Source organism: Kogia breviceps, chromosome 3, assembly GCF_026419965.1.
Source record: "Kogia breviceps isolate mKogBre1 chromosome 3, mKogBre1 haplotype 1, whole genome shotgun sequence".
In the NCBI taxonomy this organism is placed as follows: Eukaryota; Metazoa; Chordata; class Mammalia; order Artiodactyla; family Physeteridae; genus Kogia; species Kogia breviceps.
The window spans coordinates 121,548,318-121,574,791 of NC_081312.1; the positions used below are offsets into that span (position 1 = coordinate 121,548,318).

Genomic DNA, 26,474 nt, shown 5'->3' on the forward strand with positions numbered 1-26,474 from the left:
GTACAACCATCCAGTTTTAGGACACATCTATCACCCCCAAAATTTTCTTCATGCCTGTTTTCAGTGAATCCCTGCTCCTATTCCAGCCCCCAGGAAGCCATTGATCTCTATAGTTTTTGCCTTTTCTAAAAATTTCATATAAATGGAATCATACAAGGTATAGTATTTTGTGTTTGGCATCTTTCATTTAGCGTAATGTTTTTGAAGCTAATCCAGGTTGTTGAGGGTAGCAGTAGCCAATCCTTTTTACTGCTGCATAGTATTCCACTGTATGAATAAGCCACTTTTTGTTTACCCAATCACCAGTCAATGACCATTGAGATTGTTTCCAGTTTGGGGCTACTCTTAGACAATTATTCCATATGAAATTAATTCTAATTATAAGATTTGAGGTAGGGATCTATTTTTTTCCAAAATGGGTAACAGTCCTTCCACTGCCATTAAATGAATAATATTAACCCCAGTGATTTGAATTACTATATTTATCACACATTAATTTTCCATTGATACTTGGATCTATTTCTGGACTCCCTCTTCCAGTCCCCTGATTATTTTGATCATAGTAGCTTTATGTTACATTGTAATGTATAGTATGGTAGGTACCCTCTAGTTATTTTTCTTCTTTTTCAAAGTCTTCTTAGTCATTTTCACACATTTAGTATTTGATGTGAAATTTCAAATACATTTTTCAATTCTCCACCTCTCCAAAAAAAGGTGATATTATGATTCTCACCAGAATTGCATTAAATGTTTATACTGGTTTCAGAAGAATTTTTATCTTTATGATGTTACTCTTCTGTCCAAGAATATGGTATACCCTTTCATTTATTCCTTTGATAAAATTTATATTCTTCTGTAAAAATGTAGAGTTTTCTTCATATTGCTATTACATTTCTTATTTAATTTATCATTAGGTATTTTATAGTTTTGTCATTAATTTTTATTCCATTTTACTTTCAAAATCATTTTAATAGTGGAAAAAGGAAATTTTATTTTTGCATATTCATTTTATTTCCAGCTAAATTCTCTTAATAGTTATAACACATTTTTATTCAAGCTCTTAGATGTTATAAGTATAAAGTGATCTCAAAGCATATAGTGGTAATTTCCTCCTTCTCTTTCAATATTTAAGTAACCTATTTTTATTGTTGTATTCTATCAATTAGAACGTTCAAGTTTTTTGAATGATAGCAGTAACAACAAATATCTTGGCCTTATTCAAAACTTGAATAAGGATGTCATATGCTACTTGGTATAATGCTTGCTGTTGATTTTTAATAAATTTCTTTGTCCTCTTTATGAAGTTTTCTTCTATTCTTACTTCACTTAATGTTTTATCAGAAATTGATCCTAGTGGAGTTAAGAAAGCACCTCATCTATGTGAAAGTGCACATAGATGTATCCACAGGGGACGAAGTAGGTGAGGCCCAGGTGGTAGAGGACACTGGCTGCCAAGCTAATGAACTTGTTCTTCATCCTTCAGGCAGAGTGGATGAGGGCATGGACTCTCGATTCAGATCCCAGGTTCAAATCCCAGCTCTGCCACGTATCAGTTCCCTGACTTGGTACAAATTAATTAAGTCCTTCAGGCCTCAGTTCCCTCCTCTCTAAAATGGGGCTGACTATGGTCTGTACGCCAGTGTTGTGAGGAATACATGAACTAGCATGTTCAAAATGCTCAGAACTCTGCCCAGCATATTGTCAGCAACGAAAAGTATTTGCTTTATTATTATTTTTGACCAAGAGAGAGTCATGAAGAAAGCTGTTTTCAGATTGTCACTCTGGCCAAAATTATCCTGGAGCCAGGGAGAGATGAGGGAAGTGTTAACATCTCTTGTGGGAGATGGGAAGGGAGAGAAGAGAAGAAAAAAGGGAGCAGGATGTCTGGGTCTCCCAAGGGTGAGAGCACCTCTTCAGATTTCATGCCTCTTTCGTAATACTTTATGAAGACAAGCTAACACAGAAATTATTTATTATCTGTGCATGCAGTGATGGTACAACCAATTCCTCCAGAATAGGGATGGAAATGGGGGAAAGGAGAAAATCCTTCCTGAATTGTATTCTCATTTCCAAACTCAACTTCCCCACCCCTAACCTGCCTTCATGACATCAGTGTTCAATACACACAGGGCCTTAACCATGCCCTGACTATGGCCTGACTTGACCCTACAGCTGGGCCCAAGTTCAGTGACAGAGAGCCCCGGGCATCAGACAATGGGTCCGCACCTGCACCTGTTCACCTGAGGTTTTAGTTTCCAGATAAAGCATCTCTCCCAGTGCTTTATGTAAACACAAAAATCACAATTAGCAGCCCACATAAAGGAGGCAGAGTCTCCATGTGACTCATAAAGCAGGGCAGTGGGGGTTATATATGACAACAATGGGATTAAAGGACATTACACCTAGAGATTTTCCAGGCAATGTCAGAGGCAGGTAATACTGAGCTTCTTGGGAATTTTGGTTGTCACTCTGGCTTAATGATGAGTCTCCATCTATCTGACTTTGCCTTTGATTAGAGATTTCCAAGTAGGAATGAGTACATGTCCCTGTATGTTTAAGCCAGGCCAATTGCCATTAAAGGTGATAGTGCAGAGCCATCAGCACCCGTATGTCCTGTACATCTTCCCATCACTAACCTGGCTCCCATTCTACTTCATTTTCTCCCATCACCTTGCCCTCAGCCCCAGCTACTGGTCCCCACTCTGATCCAGGTATTTTGTTTAGGGCTTTGGCTTGATTTTTCTGAGCTTTGACTCTTCTGATGCTTAGATACTCCTGCCCACCTCCAACTCCAGGGGCTCATTTAGCTTCTGGTGTCTTGTGTAGTGTCCCCTGCCATAGCTGCATCCCTGAGGATTATAATCCCAGCAGACCCCACACTAGCCCCTAAGAAGGATCACTAGGAATAGGAAGGCTATGCCCAAGTATCCAAGTCTCTCATCAGACTTTCCCAGGTGCACACATTCACCACATGACCTCACACAAGAGAACCCATCTCCAAGAAGTCCCCAGTAATCACACAGGGCCTCTCACGCCATTCCAGGGAAGGATGGCGATTTGTACCCTTTCCCTGAAATTTGGCAGAGACAAATGCAAGCTTACTGGGGCCTCTCCTTTCCCTTGGGCATTGCAGCCAACTTCCCCTGAGACATTTTCACCAAGCCCCAGCCTGGAGTTACCTGGAGGTCCCTATGACATGAACATAAAACATTCCTCCATTCCTGTTTTCCACTTGACCTCCTTGCTTCTCTACAACCAAACCCTTGAGTTTGAAATCCATGTCTACATGGGTACAGCAGAATAACAATATCTGGGCCCATCATTCCTTGGAAAGAGGGAAGGCAGCATTTAGAGTTAAGGTAATGTGGGTCTTTGGAGTGGTCACATGGGTTTAAGGAACTGCTTAAAATATACGAGATTGACAATGGTTTTAATGGTTTAGAACAATGACCACCATGCAATATCAAAAAATCTGTGACCCAATCCTTCCAGTTTTGTCCAATGGCTCAGATTATTTTAAGGCACCTCTTTAGATTAAGTGAAACTCAACTGATGAGTCTTTTTTTTTTTCTTTTCATAAAGGCTATTGTGAGGTAGAACAGGAACCTATTCCTGGAACAGGTGGGGAAGGGAGCAATCAGTCCCCAGCCCTGACCATCAGGTCTCAGGTTGAACTCTCAATCATTAGATAGACCTCAGGCCCCATGCCATGACCCAGGGCCCAGCCAGAAAGCCCTCTCCTTCACCCAGGGTCCAGAGGAGGCCAGGGAGCCAAAGGACACACAAAGAATGCTGATCACACTCCGAGATCCAGATGAACAATGACTATAATTAGCTTCTTCTGTGCTTCAAGCAACAGATGTCTTTAAAGCCATGTGCTGATGACCAGGCAGAAAGGATGGCCAAGCTGGGACAGAACTGGTATGTTAGTATCATGGCCTCCTGCACTTAGCACTCACTGGGAGTGACTTCTGCTCTGGGGCCTGGGACCTGGGGCACCAGTGGTCTGCTCTTGACCCTCCAGTTAGGGATTCTGTTTTTCACATCTCTTCTTCCTTCCCTGCATGTTGCCCCTCCTATCATGCCCCTCCCTGTCCCCTATTTTGCTCCAGGGCTTCTACCTTCTACTTTCAGTGGCTCTTCTTGAAAGGTGGAAACTGAGGAGAGGGTGGGAAGAATCAGAGTCCTGGAGAAGGGGCATGAAGCAGTACTTTGGGATATTCAGGCACATTGAGGACAGGTAACTCATGAATAACAGGGAATCAGCAATAGCCACAGAATGATGGGCCCTCACTCCACTCGATCACCCCCATTCTACTGATGGTACATGCTCTTAGATCAGAGGTATGTAAGTTTCCTAGGGCTGCCATAACAAATAAGCACAAACTGGGGGGCTTTAACAATAAAATTTTATTTTTCACGCTTCTGGAGGCTGGAAGTCCAAAATGAAGATGTCAGAAGGCCATGCTCCCACCCAGGTCTCTAGGAAGAGTCCTTCCTTGCCTCTTCCAGCTTCTGGTGGTAGCTAGTGTTTCTTGGCATACCTTGGCTTGCAGCTGCATCCCTCTAGTGTCTGCATCTGTCATCACATGGCCATCTTCCCTCTGTGTGTGTGTCTGTGTTCAAATTTCCCTCTTTTTATAAGGACAGTCATTGGATCAGGGCCACTCTAATCCAGTACGACTTCATCTTAATTGATTATATCTACAAAGACCCTAATTCCAAATAAGGTCCCATGCACAGGTACTGGGGCTTAAGATTTGAACATATCTTTTTAGAGGACACACTTTAACCCACAACAAGAGAGTAAAGACAGACATTGAGACCACTAACCTGAGCCCAGTGGGCCCTGGCCTCAGTCCTGTGCCCTTGTCTGCTCTTCGCAGCACAGTTGGCCTCTCTAATACTCAACTTCAGCTGCTTAATCTCAGGTCTCCAGAACCCTGCATCTTGAGCCTTCCTGGACAACCACATTTCTGTGCTACCATGCCTAGTGCCTCACACTATACCCAGCATTCAGTAGGCGTACAAAAAAATGATGATTGCATGACACCCAACTAATCTTGTTCCAGAGATAAGACCAGGGGCCCTAGACATAATTGTCTCAGGGTTGCTGAGGATTAGAGAAGCCAGGTCTCCCTTAATTTGGACAGCCACCCACACAAAGAAAGATGGAAGGCGAGATCAGACACACTTCAGCACTGCTTGCCTACATTTTGGGGGGCCTCTCTCTTGCTCCCACTATGCTCTTGGCAGATGTTCTATTTTAAGAACCTACCCAAGGTTCTTACCTATTTTGCTTTGACCTTTGTCTCCAGCCCTACTCGTATGACCTTGACCCAATAGCAATTGTCCCTCAGCACTCAGCTTGCCCTTCTCCCTTGGTCAATTTGGATGGACTTCCCTTGTGACCTAAATCTGACCTCTAGGACCTACCCAAGCACCGGCTATTTGGCAGATACATGACACAAGCTTGTCTCAGCATCCTAGCTCACATCTATGGAAAACTTTGTATCTGCCAGACATGGAGCCATTGGTTTTCCATGGATCAGCTCATTAAATTCTCAGAGCAATCATGAGAGGTAATAACAATTATTATCCCCATTGGGCAGATGAGGAAACATCCTTGGAGAGGTTAGACACCTGTCCCGAGGTCCCACACCTAGGAAACGGTGGCACTTGATTCCATCCTGGGCCTAGGACTGTGTAGCCAGTGGTCTCAGAGCACAAGCCAGTTTCCCAGAGTGTGGGTCACAAAGTCCCGTTGGCACCACAGATGATTTGTGGTGGTACACGAACACAGCCCTAATATTGAATTCTGGGGTAAGATTCCTCTGTTAACTCTCATCTTTCTGATCATATCATGGAGAAAGTCTCGGTTTGGTGCTGAATTGGATGTGATTTAACACCTTTCTGACATGTGTTATTATCCTCTCTACCACCATCCTGTTCTTTAAAGGCAAGGCTCGAGCTCAAGCAATTTGACAGGAAATTGTCTAGAAAAAAAAAATGATACTAGTCATCCTCTTATTTCTTTTTTACTTTGAATTTATGCAAGTGATACTGTTTCTCCTTTTATGGTAGTGATTAAAGCCTTCGTTTCATGATGCATTTATTTAAGTACAAGATGTGAATCTACTTCTTAAAAATTAAGTCAGTAAGAGTACATCTGATATACCCAACATGGAAAACCCAGGAAGGTGGGGCACAGGAGACTCCAGAGTGGGGCAGGGTCCTGTGTTCTGTCACCTCCCAAGACTGGGGGATCCCAGCTGTCATATCAGCTGAGCTGGCATCTCCCACCTAGCTGCACTTCAAATACTGTTAATGGTTTGTCTCATTTAGAATAGCTATGAATTTTCACAGATTTTGGAAACATTGCAAGCACTGACCCACTAACCATCACATTTTCCTCCAAAGAAGCCAAGTTTTGAGAAAGTAAAAATTAGCTCAGACTGAGAAAGTAAAAATCTGCCCCCTGCCATTCATCGGGCTGGGATAACAGATAAAGATAAAGCCAGCTGCAAAGTAATAGGAAACAATATTTCTCACAAGGACACTCCAACATTATAACCTTCGTTGAGTAACTACTGCTTTCTTACATCCTGAAAAGCCTTGATCTCTAAAAGCAGAGACCACCAGAACCATTACTAATGGAAATATTACCTGTAAGAATGAAACATTTCACACTTGCCTGGTGGAGGATCTTAGCCACTTTGACACAAAGAGCCAGCCTCGATTTCCAGCCCAGATACAGAGCTTCCAGAGAAGGGGGTTCTAAAGACAACATTCATATTTATCATAACTTTGTCATTTCCAAGGGAACAGGAGCCTGGGGCCAATTTACAGTCCAGACCTGACATTGACACCCTTATATACAGCTATTTTTTGCTTTGAATCTTTATTTCCATTTCACTTAAACTTTACCCTTCCTGAAAATCCTATAACAATTCTATCTTTCCCCATGTTTGCTGAGATGCCCCCCTCTGAAGTGTGGCCTCCCCCACTGCAATGGGCTGATATATCTTTTTCAGGCCACAGATGGTGGTCTTAGGCTGATTGGGTTAAGAGAGTTTATATTTAACTTTTGTTATTGCAGGTTTTTCTGGTTATTGTTTACCTTTTCAAATAAACACGAAAATCACAATCCACCCCTAGGGTATCAAAACAAAATTATAAAAACTGCAATTTAACTCTTCTAAAGAAACCACCTAGTTATTCTACTCGACTTTTCTGGGTAACCATTACTGTGATGGTTGTCTTTTTTGATGGCTGTGGTTTTGTTTTGTTTTGTTTCAGTTAGGAGCTGGCTTTGATCAATGTTGCAAAAAAACACACAGGCTTATTTCCAACAACATGGATGGACCTAGATATTATCATACTAAGTGAAGTAGTCAGAGAAGGGCAAATATCATATGATGTCACTTATATGTGGAATCTAAAAAAAAAAAAACATTATGCAAATGAACTTCTTTACAAAACAGAAAGACTCACAGACATGGAAAACAAACTTATGGTTACCAAACAGGAAAGCAGGAGGGAGAGGGATAAATTAGGAATTTGGGAGTAACATAGACACACAATTATATATAAAACAGATAAATCAACAAAGACCTAATGTATAGCACAGGGAACTATACTCAATATTTTGTAATAACATATATGGGAAAAGAATCTGAAAACAAATATATATATAACTGAATCACTTTGCTGTATACCGGAAACACAACATTGTAAATCAGCTATACCTCAAATAAAAATTAATTAATTTAAACACACACACACACACACACACACACACACAGGCTTGAATTTCCACAAGCCTTCTTAGCTGTCCTTGCTCCCTGTCAGCACAGAGCAAAGTCCCATGCCTGTCATGAGGCATGCCCACTGCCTGTTACACAAACCCTCTGGACTGGGGATCATCTGGATGGAAAGACACCCACATCCCCTCCCAGCTGCATGTATCAGGGAGCTTTCTTTAAGCAGAATCACATGGTTGTCTTGGGCAAGGGGAAGAAAGTCTAGCCCGGGGAGGGATAGAGGTGCAGGGTCCGACCGAATTCCTTCCCTCTGTTCTCTTGTGTCTGCTTCCCGAAAAGATCCACTTACTCTCTGCTCACTCCCAGCTCCTCTGCTTCCCCATATCTGAGGTGTAGACCTGAGTTGGCAGTACAGTTGGCCACCCCATGACTACTTCAGACTCTTCACAGTCTTAGAACTAGATTCCCCGGACAGAAAACATGATGACATTGTTTACCGCCAACACTGTGCTCATGACAGCAGACACAAACACAGACCCCTGATCCTCCCTTCAGCAGGGGCTGTGGGTCAAGAGTAATTCCAAAGGCGAGGACGTTATGGATCCATTTATGTATTAACTCAGATATTGCAGCTACCTGAGGGGTTTATAGGGATACGTCAAGGGCGTGGGATACCCAGTGTAAGCTGACTCGGTTGCCTCAGGAATATGATGCCAGATCTTACTAACAGAGGGTGTGGGGGATGGGAGGTGAAGGGCTAGGGGACAAGGAACAGGGGAAAAAGGAAAGGAGAGACAAGAGAAGAGAGGTCAGAGGGTCAGTGCAACCCATTCCCCCAACAGAAAAACAACTTTCCAGCACAAGCCTGGATGTGAGTCAGCACAAGAAGTGTAGAAGTGTATAATTATACCATTATAAATTCATACTGTGCGTTTGAAAGGTCATTTTCCTGGAGAGAACAGCTGGGTATCATGGAAAGGGCACCAGGTTTATCGTCAGGTGGCCCTGGACTCCACTCTGTGTGACTTTGCTGGCTGTGTCACTAGGGCAAATTCCTCCCCCTTCCTGAGTCTCAGTTTTCTCTCTTGAGGACAGTAGGTAGCACCACCTTGCCCAAGGTTTAATTTGAATGTTACCTAAGATAATGTGATTTGCCCTCCCTTTGGTCTCCAAACTGATCCAAGATGGAGAGACTCTCAGTGGTCCAGGCTGTCACATCAACAGTTCAGTCACTTGAGATTCTGTTTGTAGAATCCCCATTCTTTCTTTTGGTAGGTTGTTCCCAGAGGAAAATGTCATAGGAGCACAAGCTTCTCTCCTGAGATAGAGTCTTAGAGGTTAAAATATCTGGGACTTAGAATCAACCTCCAGCTTTAAATATGTTAAAGATAAGAAAGCATCCAAGTGCTTTACCACACCCTATGTGGCAGACTTTGTTGGTTGATGTAGCTGAAGCTGTCCGAGCCCACCCATATCCCCTCATCTTATCAGAGACCCTGCCAGAATCCCCATGTCAGCACTTATTTCCAATGCCTGAGCCTGTTTGCCAGTTCACAGGCTGGACAGAAGTGTCAGGGACTTAAACTCCCCCAGCAGTCCTCAACCAGCGCTTGCTGGAAGTGTGATAACTTCCAAGGGTACGTGTTACTCTGGCTCCCAGAGATGCTCCAACAGGACTAGGCTCCAGCTGCCCACAGTGGTAGCCAGCTTGACAATGCCCTCTTTCATGGTGTGATGGTTAACTTCAGGTGTGAGCTTGACTGGGCCACGGGGTGCCCAGATGTTGGGTTAAACATTATTTCTGGGTGTGTCTGTGAAGGATGAGATTAACATTGCCTGGGTAGCCTGAGTAAGGCAGATGGCCCTCCCCAGTGTGAGTGAGCTTCATCCAAAATCTGCTGAGCGTCTGAATAGAATGAAAGGCTGAGTAAGAAGGAATTCTTTCTCTCTGCCTGTCTTTGAGTTGTAATCAGTCTTCTCCTGCCTTCGGACTCAGACTCAGACCGGAACTTACACCATCGGCTCTCCTGGGTCTTCAGCTTGCTGATTGCAGAGCTTGGATGTCTTGGCTTTTCATAGTCTTTCATAGTCTGTGTGAGCCAATTCCTTATAGTGTGTGTGTGTGTGTGTGTGTGTGTGTGTGTGTGTGTGTGTGTGTAGATGTGTATAGATGTCTGATTGGTTCTTCTTCTCTGGAGAACTCTTACTAACACACATGGCTATTCTCTTTGCCTATCTTCCCCACCACTCTACCAGGGTTTACTTCACCACCCAAACACAATACTAGCATTCAAATCCTTGTGTCAGAATCTGCTTCGGAGGGAACTCAGACTAAGGTTAACCCGATAGCATCCCTGACCCCCTTCTCTCTGGCTGTCTCCCTGCATTGAGGCTAGAAACCCAGCACTTGCTTTCTCAGCTTCCTGTACAATTAGAGACAGCCGTGTGACCCAATCCTGGTCAATAAGACATACAAGTTAGTCTACTGGGGGAAATGGAACTCTAAAATGCTGTTTTATTTATATTTCTCATTAAAATGGGAAAATCTGAAAAGAAAACTTTTGTCTCTTCCATTCTTCTTCCTGCCTTAAATGCTGAGAGGATACCTGGAGTTTCATTACCATCTTAACCACAGTGAATTAAGAGACCCTAAAGTCCTATAACATTTGCTGTCTTTAATAAGACCAGTCCCTAGAATCTAATTATTTCTTCCTAGGCCCTAGGCATATAACATTTTAAGACATTAACTCTCCTTTGCTGCATTCAAGCACGTAGTCCGTTTTGCACGTTGGCACTTGGGAGAGGCTTATGGCAGAGCAGGAAATAAATCGCCTGAAAGTGTTCTGGGTTATGTGTTCCAAAGACTGAAAGCCTTTGGGAAAGAGGAATTCTGGGCATGGACTGAGTGTCTTAAAGAGCAGAAAGGGAGAGCTGATCTCACGAAAGCTAAAAAGAGACTTCTCTGGGGTGGGGAAAGAACAAAAGCAGAGATTGGAGAGAGGTTGCTGAGAGCAGAGGTGACCTATGCCCTGCTGCCTGTCATGCTCTGCTTGTCTACAGCGCTGTCACTGGCTGATGACAAAACCCAAGAAAGGAGCGATGGCATGGCACCTCTGGGCAAGCTGGACCACTGGCATCTCTGTAAAGTTCTGCAGCCACCTCACATCTCAGGGAGCTACAGAAGGGGACTCCCAGACCAGAAGGACCATGCAGGAAGGGATAGTGCAATTCTCAGGGTAGCCTTTGTAGACTGGCAAGACCTATACTCTGCCAGTGAGGTTGAGAAGGTCTGGGTGATGGGTTCAAACTTCTTCAGGGGCAGACATGTTAAGAGGTTAGGGCTGTAAAGTTTGTACACACTCCAGCACTAGCCACTGCACTGTTGTGAAGGTTACTAATCAAATAAGACCAATCCATCTTTCATTCCTTCAATAAACATGAGATCCTACTGATACTAGGCATTGGAGACAAGAATCAAATAGGACACAGTCTCTGTTTCCAAGGAGCTTACAGTCTGACAGGATAAACGCTCGCAGCCAACTTGTAGACTCATGAATTGAGTTACACATCTGAGAAGCTTCCCAAATATCACCTGAATTAATTCTGACAAAAAGAGTGTTTTGTGCCCCATTTATAGATGAGCAAACAAGCCTTACCAAAGCTCACAGAGTTGCTATGGTGTGGTGTTAAGACTCAGACCTAGGTCTGACTGATTTCAGTGGACAGGTCCTTTCCACTTTTCTTATCATCCTCAAACGCTCACAGGGAGCCCTAGAGGAGTCTGGAGACCACTCTTTCCACCCTTGACCTTGACAGACTTTATCAAGTAGAATTAGTTATGTCTTGCTATTTAATGTGAATGTTTCCCAAAGCCAATTGCTCCATCTGCTAAAGTGCTAGGTGATTTCCATGAAAACCAGTCCTATTCATCACACCTTAAGGGAAAACAGCAACCTCCTGTATGCACACATTAATTAACACAGCAGAAATAGGCTGAAGTTAATTATAGAGGCTTCCTACTTAAAAAATGAGGAACAGGCCGACTGCCAAAGAAGGCTCAGCATCATGGAACAAAGAGGAAAGTGGAAGAAGGCATTACTTTTTTACACTGTGTCTGCCTGAGAGATACTCCTGTTGAGAAACAAAAGTTTAGTGGTCAGTGCCTCGGAGCTGGCCACAAACTCTGAAAGTATCTCTCAACTTTGTGCATGTTACATATCCCTTTAAGGAAAGACCCTCTGTCACTAGAAAAGCTGTGTGCATCAATTATTAAGAAGCGTTTATATCAAACAGGAAGGAAAAATCACATGTCATTTTCCTAGCATTTGATTTTTTTTTTCATTACTTATTACCAGCATCCATCTATTTGGGGAAGAATGAGCCAAAGTTTTTTTTTTTTAATCCATGACAAGAACTAGAGAGATATTGGGGAATATATTTTCCAAGGCCCAGAAAATATACATTTACCACTGAATCTCCTGAGGAGTTTGCTTTTTCTGCTTCAAATATGCCAAGGAAAAGTGTACTTAAGCATGCTAATACATTTCCCAAACCACCCTAGTCCTGTGTTTACCTTTCCATTTTTTTAAATAAATGTGATATCAACTAAGCATCTCATCTTGATCCCTCTAGCTAGTTCCTGCAGATGTATAAACATTATCCAGCTTCTTCGAAGTAAACTCTGCATGGTCTGCTGGCATCATGAAGAAGCATCACTAGAATAAATAACATTTTCCATTACAAAGAGACAGTGCAACCCAGATATTTTAAAGGTAGCTCAGTATTCTATCTTCTCCAATAATGAAATAGATATCACATTTGACCAGTTGTCACTGCCCACATGAATAGAACATTGTGATTTAAAGAATACAAGACAGGGAAGACCATGACTCCCCCACCCCCAACAAAAGACAGAATTTATAGAATCTTGTGATAGAGGGGATTTTAACAGCAACCTGTTCCAACAGTCCCCAAACTTGGGTGTGCATTAGAATCAGCTGGTGAGTCTATTTTGAAATGCCACTGAGCCATCCCACACATACTGAATCATCTCTAGTAAGATGCAAGCATCTGGGTATTGAGCATTCCTTCTCCAAATGACTCTGATGGGCAGCTCTATTTGGGAACTTCTCATCCAACCCAGAATCCTCACAACAATATCCCAACCAAGTGGTCTACAGTCTTTGCTTAAATGCCTCCTCCCATGAGAGCAAGCCAATCAGTCTATCCCTGGATGGCACTAATGTTGGGAAGTCAGCCCCCCTGGAATACCCCACCACTGGCCCTGCTCTAACATGTAAGTCAGAGAGGTCTCATCTGCACTTATGAAAGGGCAGATTTTTGTTGCTTTCACCTGAGAAACCATATAAAGAAAGATTTACATCAAGATCCAAATTGCAGACTATAAAAAATAAGGATATATCCTAAACTTTATTATTATCAAAAATGATTTTGTACTGAATTAGGTTAGCATAAGAGCTGGACTAAATACCACTTCAGAATGAACCTCAAGCTCTCTATGATAGAAGCATAAGTGATTCAGAATACGATGCAAAGAATGCAGATCTTTCCATCATACCTAGGTTGGATCCTGCATTTTCCATTTACAGTTTGAGTGGCCTTGGGCATATTATTTAACGTCTCTGAACTTTGGTTTTCTTGCAAAATTGGGATAAAACCAATATGATAGGGTTGTCATGGGATTACACGAAATACTGGCATTCAGTAAACGTTGGTTCTTCCTTCCCCTTCCTTTTGTGTTGCTTCTCTGCTCAATTTGTTGTGAGCTCTTTTATATCTCTTGGATCAAGTCTTTCTCTTCATCACCAACACCACCACCACCATCCACATTATTGTGCCTATATTTGTTCAGCATCTCATTGCTTAAATATTTAGCTTTGGATGGGGATAAGAAATAAATTATCATCTTAAAAACATGTTCCATAATTCCCTCCAGGAAGTAATTCTCTTTGTTCAGGAAAATATCTTGCAAGGCCACATGGGACAGCAGAAACCCTGAGAGCTTGGGTTAGCCACAGGAAAAAGTAGCAAAAGAGGTAGCTAAATTGTTCTGCATTTGAAATAAACTGGAAGACCTAAGCATAAAAGAGAGGGGAGGGGAGAGAACAGTGAGATTGGGGGTAAGCAACAAGGAAGAGGGATCTTATAAAAGAGATGCTTAATATTTGAGTTTAAGTTGTTACCCTGCTGTGATATAAACTCACATCCATTTCTCCAAACTTAGGTAAAATTTGCTGCACATACAAAGAGGTTTTGTGGCAACCAGGGAAAGGAGCTGCACAAGACAGAGTGAAGGACAAGAATCAGCAGAGGAAAGAAGTCAGAGTTGATCTTGGCATGAAAGCCCCCAAGAACTACAAGAAATCTTGAATTTTTCTACATTGTTGATTGGAGTATGAGCTAACCACATCCAGCTCTGAAGAATCAGAGTGCCTCCAGCTAACACAAAGGCTACATTAAGATGTCTACAAAATTCACCTGCATCTTTTCCATCTCAGCTCCCTTTATGCCATTCCTTTGCTTGGAAGCTCTGAGGGAGCCTTGCATTGACGTTGGGGGGACTCTATATTTTTTATTACCAATTTCTGTCAGAAAGTGTCCATCTTTTAAACATACACTCTTTATGCTCAACATCACTAATCATTAGAGAAATGCAAATCAAAACTACAATGAGGTACCATCTCACACTAGTCAGAATGGCCATCATTTAAAAATCTACAAATAACAAATGCTGGACAGAGTGTAGAGGAAAAGGAACCTTCCTACACCAATGGTGGGAATGTAAATTGGTGCAACCACTTTGGAAAACAGTATGGTGGTTCCTTAAAAAATTAAAAATAGAGCTACCATATGATCCAGCAATCTCATTCCTGGCCATATATCTGGAGAAAACTATAATTCTAAAAGATACATGCACCCCATGTTTATAGCAGCACTATTTACAATAGCCAAGACATGGAAGCAACCAAAATGTCCACCGACAGATGAATGGATAAAGATGTGGTGGGACCTAATGAAACGTAAAAGCTTTTGCACAGCAAAGGAAACCATAAACAAGACAAGAAGACAACACTCAAAATGGGAGAAAATATTTGCAAATGAAGCAAATGACAAAGGATTAATCTCCAAAATATACAAGCAGCTCATGCAGCTCGGTATCAAAAAAACAAACAACACAATCCAAAAATGGGCAGAAAACATAAACAGACATTTCTCCAGAGAAGATATACAGATTGCCAACAAACACATGAAAAGCTGCTCAACATCACTAATCATTAGAGAAATGCAAATCAAAACCACAATGAGGTATCACCTCATACCAGTCAGAATGGCCATCGTCAAAAAATCTACAAACAATAAATGCTGGAGAGTGTGTGGAGAAAAGGGAACCCTCTTGCACTGTTGGTGGGAATGTAAACTGATACAGCCACTATGGAGAACAGTATGGAGGTTCCTTAAAAAACTAAAAATAGAACTACCATATGACTCAGCAATCTCACTACTGGGCATATACCCTGAGAAAACCATAATTCAAAAAGAGACATGTACCACAATGTTCATTGCAGCACTATTTACAATAGCCAGGACATGGAAGCAACCTAAATGTCCATCGACAGATGAATAGATAAAGAAGATGTGGCACATATATACAATGGAATATTACTCAGCCATAAAAAGAAACAAAACTGAGTTATTTTTATTGAGGTGGATGGACCTAGAGGCTGTCATACAGAGTGAAGTAAGTCAGAAAGAGAAAAACAAATACCATATGCTAACACATATATATGGAATCTAAAAGAAATGGTTCTAATGAACCTAGTAGCAGGACAGGAATAAAGACACAGACATAGAGAATGGACTTGAGGACATGGGGAGTGGGAAGGGTAAGCTGGGACGAAGTGAGAGAGTAGCATGGACATATATACACTACCAAATGTAAAACAGATAGCTAGTGGGAAGAAGCTGCATAGCGCAGGGAGATCATCTCTGTGCTTTGTGACCACCTAGAGGGGTGGGATAGGGAGGGTTGGAGGGAGACACAAGAGGGAGGGGATATGGGGATATATGTATACATATAGCTGATTCACTTTGTTATACAGCAGAAATTAACACAACATTGTCAAGCAATTATACTCCCATAAAGATGTTAAAAAAAAATGGTACATATATACAATGGAATATTACTCAGCCATACAAACGGATGAAATAATGCTAGTTGCAGCACCATAGATGGACCCGGAGATTATCATACTAAGTGAAGTAAGTTGGAAAGAGAAAGACAAATACCACATGATATCACTTATATGTGGAATCTAAAAGATGACACAAATGAATATTTACAAAACAGAAGCAGACTCACAGACATAGGAAACAAACGTATGGTTACCAAAGGGGAAAGGGGGAGGGGGAGGGATAAATTAGGAGTTTGGGATTAACAGATACAAATTACTGTATATAAAATAGATAGACAACAAGGTCCTACTGTATAGCACAGGGAATTATATTCAATATCCTATAATAAACCATAATGGAAAAGAATATATATATATTTATATATAACTGAAGCACTTTGCCATGTACCAGAAACAACAACATTGTAAATCAAGTATACTTCAATTTTAAAGATAATAATAAAATAAACATACACCCTTTCAGGTATAGCATTCATCTCTCTTCATGAAGTTTTCTGTAATCTCCTGTAACAACAACAACAGCAAAAAAAATGTTGCCAAAATGTGACCTCTGTCCAAAAAGAAGAAAAGCTGTTTGGCCACTTTATAGGCTTGAACCTCCAAGGAGAAAAAGGTTTTTTATATAATATATAAATAAATACATATATAAAATAAATAAATAATATATATTCTATTTATTGAGTATCTACTATGTGCCAGGTTATAGACTCAATATTTACTTATGTCCTCTCATTTAATCTTCACAAGTACCCTCCCAAGTAGATATTATTCTTACCATTGTCCAGACAAGCAAAGTGAGGCTCATAGGAATTTGGTAATTTGCCCAAAGAGTCAGGTGGTGAGTGGCAGAGCCAGCCTTACCTTGCCTGTGCTCCCATCCAGGCCACCTTGATGGGCTAACCCCTCACTTGATTAGGACTAGGTTTGAATAGCAAGCTGCAGAGATGCTCCTGAAGACCTCAGTCTTCCTGAAGAAGACCGTGTCCCTACTCTGCAACAGACTCTAAATGACACCAGGAAAAGATCTGGAAAAATGTCAGGTCTTTGCTACAACAGCTCTAACTTGGCATTAGCAGTTCCAAACTCAAGCTGTGCATTAGAATCCCCTAAGAAGCCTCCTGAAACTGGAGGTTCTCCATGCAGATCTGCTAAAGCAAACTCTTTGGGGAATGGGGTACAAAAAAAGATTGTATTTTAAAGTACCCAAATAATGTAGCCAATTCCAGAAGTGGGTTTAAGAAACACTGATTCTATGCCCCTCTTAGATACAAGAACTACCACTTTAGTGTTGTAGGACTTCTAGTTCCATCACAATAATAGGTCTATTTTTAAGGGAAGTTGGAGGAAGTGAGGAAAATCTTAGCATTAACATATGTCCATCTAAGACTGGATGGGTTTCTGTTTGCTGCCTGTGGCCATAAGACTCTATCTCTCCGTATGAGATAGTTTATCAACTCCCAGCAAGGCTGTAACTAATGGGGGGGAGCATCCTATTATGCTTAATACAGAGGTGATAAACAGCCACTGAGGCATGCCAGAAACTGGTTCAGGACAAGCACAAGCATGCCTTTCAGAGAAGAGAGTATTGTAAGTCACAGAAATATCTGGCACCCAAACCCAGTCTGGTTAGTACACGAAGCCCAGTGGAGAAAAACAAACTAACATCAGCCATGTGCTACAATTTTTGTTGGAAGAGAACAGAGAACAGACAGGAACAGCTGCTGCTCAGATCCCAGGTTAAGTGAGACCAGACCTACATGAACCAGAGCTGTTTGGGAACTTGGAGGAAGATTCCAGGAGTTGACACACAGGAGAGGCATGTACCTAATTAAATCCTCCTTTGAGAACGTGATATTTTTGTCCTAATTCTCTGGGAGAATCACTAGACCTTTGAGATAGAAAATGTTTACATAAAATGCTAAAAGGCATTTTTATTAGTTTAAAATCCTTCTTAATGGATAACTGTTGAATGACTTTCATTAGACTTTCTTTATAGAATTACCTGGTGCCATTAAAATGTTTATTATGGGGAAAATGTAACTTTTTTCCTATCTGCTATTTCTTTTAAGAAAAATATCATTGGTATTGTCATGCTCATGGAATTTTGTTAATAGCTGATAACACCAGTTAAAAAAATGTTTACCTAGGCCAGTGGTTCTCAAATTTGGGGCATTAGAAACACCCAGAGGACTTGTTCCAAAACAGCTTGCTGGGCCCCACCCCTGAGTTTCTGATTTATTAGGGCTAGGGTAAAGCCCACAAATTCACAGTTCTAACAAACTGCCAGGATGCTACTGGCCTGAGGACCACACTTTGAGAACCACTGACCCAAAGCATAAGATCAACTTCCAAATGATCTGGGGTGAGATGCAGCCTCTCACTCCCACCAAACTCCAGGAACAGAAGAGGCTGGATCATCCTTCCTCCCCTGTTTGCCACTGGGGAGGGACCATTGGTTTCTCCAGGACAATCCTGGTTTATCTCTTTTGCATTAATTTAATTATTTTAGCACTCCCTTTCATCACCAAAAGTGTCCCAGTTTAGATGATAATTTTCATATTCACCCTAATACTTGTTCATATTTGCTTGATCTTAATCTGTGAAATCCCACATACCTAATTGGAGGATGCTGTCCTCTGGAGAGAATTTGCTTTTGCTTTCTCTGAGAACCAGGGACACTATAGACCAGGAATCACTTTAGCTGAGTTTGCAGCTTAAAAAGAAGTCCTAGTACCAACTCCAGGCTTACTCTCCTTATTGCAGTGTTGATAGCTGTGTTTGCCTTCAGGGGACCCTGCCTTTCCTTTTGGGTACTATGTGTACATCTTTCATGGCCCCCAGTTCCCAGCTCAGATTTCAGCTCAAGGGAGAAATTTCTCTTGCTGCTGCTGTTATTTAAACTTGGAGAGAGGTTTCTTGGAAATTTCCCTTACTTCTTTTTGTTTTTCACATTTTATTGTGAAAATTTTCAAACACATTCAAAAGTAGAGGGAATAATATAATGAACTCCCATGTATCCACCAACCAGCTTCAACAATTATCAACTCATTCCAATCTTGTTTCACCTATACCACCCAATTCTCTACCCACTTTCCCTCCTCACATGTACACTGGATTGTTTTGAATTAAATTCATACATCATATGATTTCTTTTATAAAGATATCAGTATTGTCTCTAAAATAATAGGACTCTTTTTTAAATAATCAGTATTCTGTTATCACACCTAAAAAAATTAACAACTTTGTAATACTATTGTCGCATAATTTTTTTAATTTATTTTTTCAAATCATGATTCAAATAAGCTCCATATCTTGTAATTGGTTGTTATCACTTTAATAATTTACATGTTCCCCAGACTATCTGGTTTTTATTCATTGTATCTTATTTGGTGGTGAAGACAGTTTGTTCTACAGATTTTTCTTTGCAGTATGTTTTGCTGTTTGTATTCCTATGGTGTCATTTAACATGTTCTTCTGTCCCCTGTGTCTCCCATATGTTCACAGGTAAGTCTAGAGCTGTGCAGTCCAATGTAGTAGCCCTTAGCCACATATGGCTACTTAAATTTAAATTAATTAAAATTCAATAAATTTTTAAAATTCATTTCCTTAGTCACATTAGTCTCCTTTCAAGTTCTCAATACCCACATGTGGCCAGTGGCTACTACGTTGGACTGCACAGATATAAAACATTTCTGTCATCAGAGAAAGTTCTATTGGACATTGCTGCTCTTGTTCATAATCAGATTAGTTTTTTTCAAAGCTACTTCATAGGCAATGGTATGGTATTTCTATCAGGAAGCACATAAAATGTTGTCTTTTTTTCATTATGTTAGTAGCCATTGGTGATCATTGCCTAGACCCAGAAATTTGGGATGACAAAGTTCCAGTTTTATCACTCTTTTTACTTATTACCTGGAATAACTCCATAAAAAGAAGCTTCTTCCCCTCATCTACTCTTTGTCCTGAGCTAGTTTGTATAGGAAAGACAAGGTAACTATCTGATCCTTTCCCCTTATTTACCAGTTCTCAAAATAATAAGTTGGCTCCCTAACATTTTCTAAAAGTGGCCAATGAGGCGTTTTATTCTGAGAACCAGTATGAACCTATGGGTCTAAACATATTTGATATGTTTGAATCAATCGGTGTTCTTAACTATAATTAATAGCCTTGTGTAAATATTTTTTCATATTTTTGCGACTTCTGAGTCTAAAGGTAAATGCACATGTAATTTCTGGCATGGCTACTCACTAGTTATTTGCTGTCTCTTCATCCACAATAAATCCAATTATAAGTTTAAAATAAGTAATAGTTTTGTGGTAAATGCTTTAATGCCACTCTCCTCTTCAATCTCACATTGAGAATCACACAATTTTTTTAACATCTTTATTGGAGTATAATTGCTTTACAATGGTGTGTTAGTTTCTGCTTTATAACAAAGTGAATCAGTTATACGTATACATATGTTCCCAAATCTCTTCCCCCTTGCATCTCCCTCCCTCCCACCCTCCCTATCCCACCCCTCTAGGTGGTCACAAAGCACCAAGCTGATCTCCCTGTGCTATGCGGCTGCTTCCCACTAGCTATCTATTTTATGTTTGGTAGTGCATATATGTCCATGCCACTCTCTCACTTTGTCACAGCTTACCCTTCCCACTCCCCGTGTCCTCAAGTCCATTCTCTAGAAGGTCTGGACCTAGAGTCTGGCATACAGAGTGAAGTAAGTCAGAAAGAGAAAAACAAATACCGTATGCTAACTAGTATATATGGAATCTAAAAAAAAAAAAAAAAAAAATGGTCATGAAGAACCTAGGGGCAGGACAGGAATAAAGAGAATCACACAATTTTCACAATGATTGAGCTGGCTAGATTCTTATATAAGGGTGGCTTAAACACTCACTAGTAATTGGGGTAATTAGACATTGGAGCCTGGAGGGATGTCCCACCATCAATATTCAAGTTTTCAATAAAACGATTTAAAAATTTTACAGAGCCAGAAAAAAAAAAAAACCTTTAAATGGGATACAGAAGTCATCTGACCCAAACCTCTCATCTCACACCTGGGGAAACCAAGGCTCAGCAACGGCCTGATTTCCCACGTCGTCCCTACAACTGGTTTCTGAGTTGGGACTTCCATTTCCTGAAAATCATAGGCACTTTTGGTTTCCCAACAGACTGTCTTCTGCACAGGATTCAATCTTTCCTTTAAGAGCAGCTATTTATTCCTAGTCAGGTGAAGTGGCCCATGACCAAGACAAAAGGAATGAACAGCCCCCTCAGAGCCATCTTTCTTCTCTTTTCCAGCCAAACCTGCCACTCTCAGTTTCATCACCACCAGCACTGGATCCCTGTGAACCAGCCTCCAGATGCCTCTCCGCAGGGCAGAAGAACCAGCTAGCCCTGGCTGTCACCGCCCCTACCTTCCCCCCCACCCCCCACCCCCTCCCGGGAAAGAGGAAGCCATCCCTGCTCCTAGAGAGACAGATATGATGACAACTAAAAACAAGGCATTTGCCTATCAATGCCTAGAGCTCCTTCCTCCCAGATTGTGAAAGGAATGGTTGGTCCTACTTAACTGTCAGGTCAGGGCTCAGCGAATCTAGTCAGTGATGAAATAAAAGAAGTAAGGAGGTTACTGGCAGCTGCCCCCAAGATCCCTTAATCCACTGCACAGTTCTCTGCCTGGGACAAAGCATCCAAGGGGGTTGGACCCTCCCACTGGTGCTCTGCTGGCCAGGATCAACACATGGAGATAAAAGTTTTCTCTCCAAAAATACACCAAAGGTCCCTAAAGAGTAAATCTCCACAACCTGAAACCTATTCTGGAGTTGTCAGATGCATGAACCCTGAATCAAAACTCCCAACAACCCGCTGAAATCAGCCCACTCTCTTACTACTTACTGAGATTCACACCTAAGCCCCAACGTCCACCTATGGCTGCCTGAATGCCATCCTGCTGAATTATCTCCAGAGAACACAGGTCACTCTTTAGTGTAGCAGAGACCAGTGACTTAACCTGGATTCCCAGATCCCTCAGAGTCTATGAAGGTAGCGATATTTACAGTTTTCAAAACATTATAGTTTAGGGACTTCCTGGTGGCACAGCGGTTAAGAATCCCCCTGCCAATGTAGGGGACACGGGTTCGAGCCCTGGTCTGGGAAGATCCCACATGCTGCGGAGCAACGAAGCCCGTGCGCCACAACTACTGAGCCTGCGCTCTAGAGCCTGCGAGCCACAACTACTGAAGCCCGCATGCCTAGAGCCCGTGCTCCTCAACAAAAGAAGCCACCTCAATGAGAAGCCCGAGCACAGCAACAAAGAGTAGCCCCCGCTCGCCCCAACTAGAGAAAAGCCCGTGCGCAGCAACAAAGACCCAACGCAGCCAAAAAAAAAAAAAAAATTATAGTTTATGTTTCTCTTCATATCTAAAAAAAAAAATTAAGCAAAAAAAAAAATCGAGCATGTGTGTTGGGGTAGGGGAGTTGAACACCTAAAAAACTGGCCATGGGAGAAAGCAGGGGGTTCTCTCACCTGCCAGCAAGGCAGAGGCTCAGAGTACTTCCTTCTGGGCATCTGTTTCATTGTGGCCACAGAGAGGGGTTTTAGGAGCAAGAGGACCTGGGTTATAATCCAGCCTTCGTCATGAACACTGGCCACGTGAACTTTAACAAAATTATCACTGCAGAGCCATTTTTCATCTCTAAAGTTGGGAACATCCCACCCACTTCACAGAGCAGAGGTGAGAATCAAATGAGATAAGGCAGATGAAGCACAAAAGAGAGCCCCAGGCACAGAGTACGAGCTGGTGTCCTACCATGACCTTCTCCCTTTATGAATGAAGAGGCATTGTGGTATAGAAAGACATAGTCAGAAATTCTCTCAACAATCAACAGGCACATGGCCATAGGTCATTCAACCTCTCTGAGCCTGAGTTTTCTTATCCAAGAAAGAAAGTTTTTCTTGCAGGGTTGCTGTGAGGATTAGGGATCATGTACCTTGAAGAATGTGCTCAATAGAAGGTAGCTCTTACTTGTTTTCATGGTTTCCCCCCCCCCATCCCACCATGTGATTTCAACTGAGAAGCACCATATCCCATGCATGGGAGAATCAGAGATGGCATGGGAAGGGTAAAAGATGAGCATGCTATGTGCCGTGCATTCTCAAAGGGGGTGGTCATGTTACCCCCGAGGGGGTGAAAATCACTTCTTGGAGGAAGTAAAAATTGGTTCTGCAAGGGGGTGGAGGGATCTTAGATATCACAGTGGTTTGTGGGTTCTCAAAGGGCCATGGTACATCAACAGATACATGGTGTACCTGTGGTATTAAAATTTCACGATGGGGAGCAAGGGGTTGGTAATTAGGGGGGATAAGTGTCAAAAATCTCCTTAGGAGGTAATAATGAAAGAAAAGGGGGGGGTTGAGAAACACCACTGTATAGCGATGAGAAGCATCTGAGAAGAAAAGAAAATGGTTGAGTGAAAAGGCAATACTCTACCTGTGGATTAGAAGGAAGGCTGGGGGTGGAGGAAGTGGTGAAAATAGGCCAAGTTCAATGCCACCTGCTGTAAACCTATAAAAGATTTTTTGGTACAGAGTGGTTTTTGTTGCCACTATTGTTTTTATTGGGTTTGTTTGTGTTTTTTTAAGAAAAAAAAAGAAGAACCAATATATATTGAACACTTCTGTGCTAGGAATTGTGCCTGGCATATGATATATATCACTCCAACATGATCGTGAAAAGTAGATTTCAGTTCAACCAATGAGAAAACTGAGGTTGTTTGAAGATAAGCAAAACACTTAATGGCAAAGCCCCTGTTCTTTCTAGAGTGGCCATCCTTTCAAATTGCTCTGGACAGTGCCTAATTATCCCTGGTGTCAGCAGAGTCACTATTAAAGAGCACCCCTTTTCACTCTCATAAGTGTCTGGGTTTGGATAATAAATTAAACCACCACCCTACGTTATCGTCGCTCTGTCCAATCCTCCAGGGATTTCCACAGGGAGGGTCTAGAATCAGAACAACCCTGAATGGCCTCTTGCAGGAGCACCCTCATCAGAGGAGGCAAAGGAGTTCCCAGAGAAGAGGAGGAGGAACGATGAAAAGAAAGTGGCAGAGAAGTATGAGAAGAGTCCCACGTTGAGAAATTGCAACATGCCTGACTTCTGCAAGCTTCCTGAATAACACCTTGATGCGCACGTGGACTTTCTGGAGCTCAGAGAAATGCAAAAGTGCAGATGTGAGCGCAGCAAAAGGGTGAGGCCGCAGTTGCAGCTTCTGGGAATCGCACACCTGGCAGGCTTAGGACACCCACGAGGAGGCGGACAAGGGGAACCCCAAGAAGCCCAGCCAGGGCCTCGTCACCATGGAGCCACGCCCTTCCCCGGGGTCCCTGCAGCCTGGGACTGGATACCAACAGGGTTTGGATTCTTGGCTCCAGATGGAAGGCAGCCTGCAAGCACCCGCTTCCGGGTGGCGGATGAAAGCCCTGCCGCTGGCCCCTCCCCTCCCACCTGGGCATCATCTTCAGACCCTCGCAGGGCCCAGCAAATTGACATCCACAGGTTCAAGCAGGAAGTCGAAGCTGCGGGAGACTTTCTATTTGTGCCTGCGTCTGAATAATTTAACACTCCCTCCAAAATAGACTATCATTAGAATTTGTCAATTCCTGTGCAGACAGCCTCAAAAAGAAGAGAGAGAGAAAGGAAGAAAAAGTCCCCACATATGTTGTCTCAGAGTAGTGGAACAAGGGGCTGGAGGTTCCGTGTTGTTCTTTTTTTCTAGAGTCAAAGCCCCTTTGTTTAAAAAAAAAAACAACAACAACATATATACACTACCAAACATAGGGTGGATAGCTAGTGGGAAGTAGCCGCATAGCACAGGGAGATCAGATCGGTGGTTTGTGACCACCTAGAGGGGTGGGGTAGGGAGGGAGATGCAAGAGGGAAGAGATATGGGAACATATGTATATGTATAACTGATTCACTTTGTTGTAAAGCAGAAACTAACACACCACTGTAAAGCAATTATACTCCAATAAAGATGTTAAAAAAAAAGAAAGAAAAAAGAAAAGCCCCTTGCTCACAGGTACATCTGAGCCCACAAGAAATGCTGCCCTTCCATGTCTCCTTGGCCCTAAACCCAAGTCTACTGATGCATCCACCAGATGGAGGAGAAAAGCCAAGTTCTTACAGATTCACAGGCGTCCGTTTCAACCTTCACCACTTATTTTGTGTGGAGCTATATTCAAGTCACTTTTATACCCTCAGTTTCTCCATCTGCAAAGTGTGAATATTACATGGCCTCCCTCTTAGGGCTTTTACAGCATTAAATGAGCTAACGGGGGTAACGTGCCTCTTTCAAGGGCTGGCGCACAACCCATGCCTGACAGCCCTTAGTCTGCTGTTCTTTATTAGGCACTGACCTTAAGGGAAACAGTGCTAGTTCCCACGGGGTCCCACAGACAGGCACAATTGCCAGCCCTGCATAATCCCACTTTCTTCCCATTGCTTAGCCTGCCAATGCTCATGGGAAAGCAAACAAATTAAAACAAAACCTCTATGTGTATATACAAATATACCTATACATATATATACATACGGAATACACACATATGTACACACATACACACACACACACACGTGCTCATCAGCTCAGCCTCCAGTCCAGATGCTCACATCAACTGAGGCCCAGTCCTGTTTGTCAGTGTTTCTCGAGCCCCTGGTTAGTGCCCAGTTATCCCCAATGAGGGCTGTTCCAAACCTTTTCTGTAAATCCCACCCCACTTCCAAAACCTTCCCTCTTACTTCCTGACCTCACCCCATTCACTGAGGACAGCAGCCTTCTCTCAAAACATCTCCATCCTCCTCCCCTCCCTCACTGCTCATCTCAAAGGCTAATCTCCCCACTGTGTTCAGCCCCACCCCCTCCCATTGGTTCCCAGACTTGGCTCCATCCCCCTCCTCCTCCCTCTGCATCTTCGAGGTCTTTCTCTTCACACTTAGTTTTTATCCTGTAAAAGTGCTCAAGTTTCGCACATTCTAAAAAACACTTGTCTCTACTCCTTTCGCACTAACGCAGTCTACATTTTCTCCTCCCTTACACCATCACCATCTTGAGGAATGTCTTGCGTTTGCTGGCCTGTGTCCCCTCACATACTGGTGTCTTCATTCCTGGGGATGCACCTCTGTTCTCACCACTGTGCTGGCAGCTTGTCCTCCAGACTCACTCATTCTGTCCTAATTACCATTCAGGTGCCTCTTCTGGGTCCCCATCCTCCTGGACCTCCTCCTTGGTCAGACCTCTCCTGAGCTGGGGTCCATGACACCAGCTCTCTCCTGGCTCTCTCCTTCCTCCCTGAAGGCTGCTTCGCTCTCTCATTTCCACCGTTTCTCTCCCTCTCTCATTCCGTGTTCCTTATCCTCCACCTCCTTTTTAAATGGGAATGTTCCCTAAGGTTCTCTGCACAGCACTTTTCTGCTTCTACTCTGTCTCCCTGGAAGAC

At 42.4% G+C, this 26,474-nt stretch overlaps 1 protein-coding gene across 20 annotated transcripts in view; it reads right to left on the bottom strand.

Annotated features, from left to right (window-relative positions):
- SV2B (synaptic vesicle glycoprotein 2B) overlaps positions 1–26,474 on the bottom strand; it is a 218,317-nt gene that overhangs the window by 140,397 nt on the left and 51,446 nt on the right. The window lies entirely within an intron of this gene.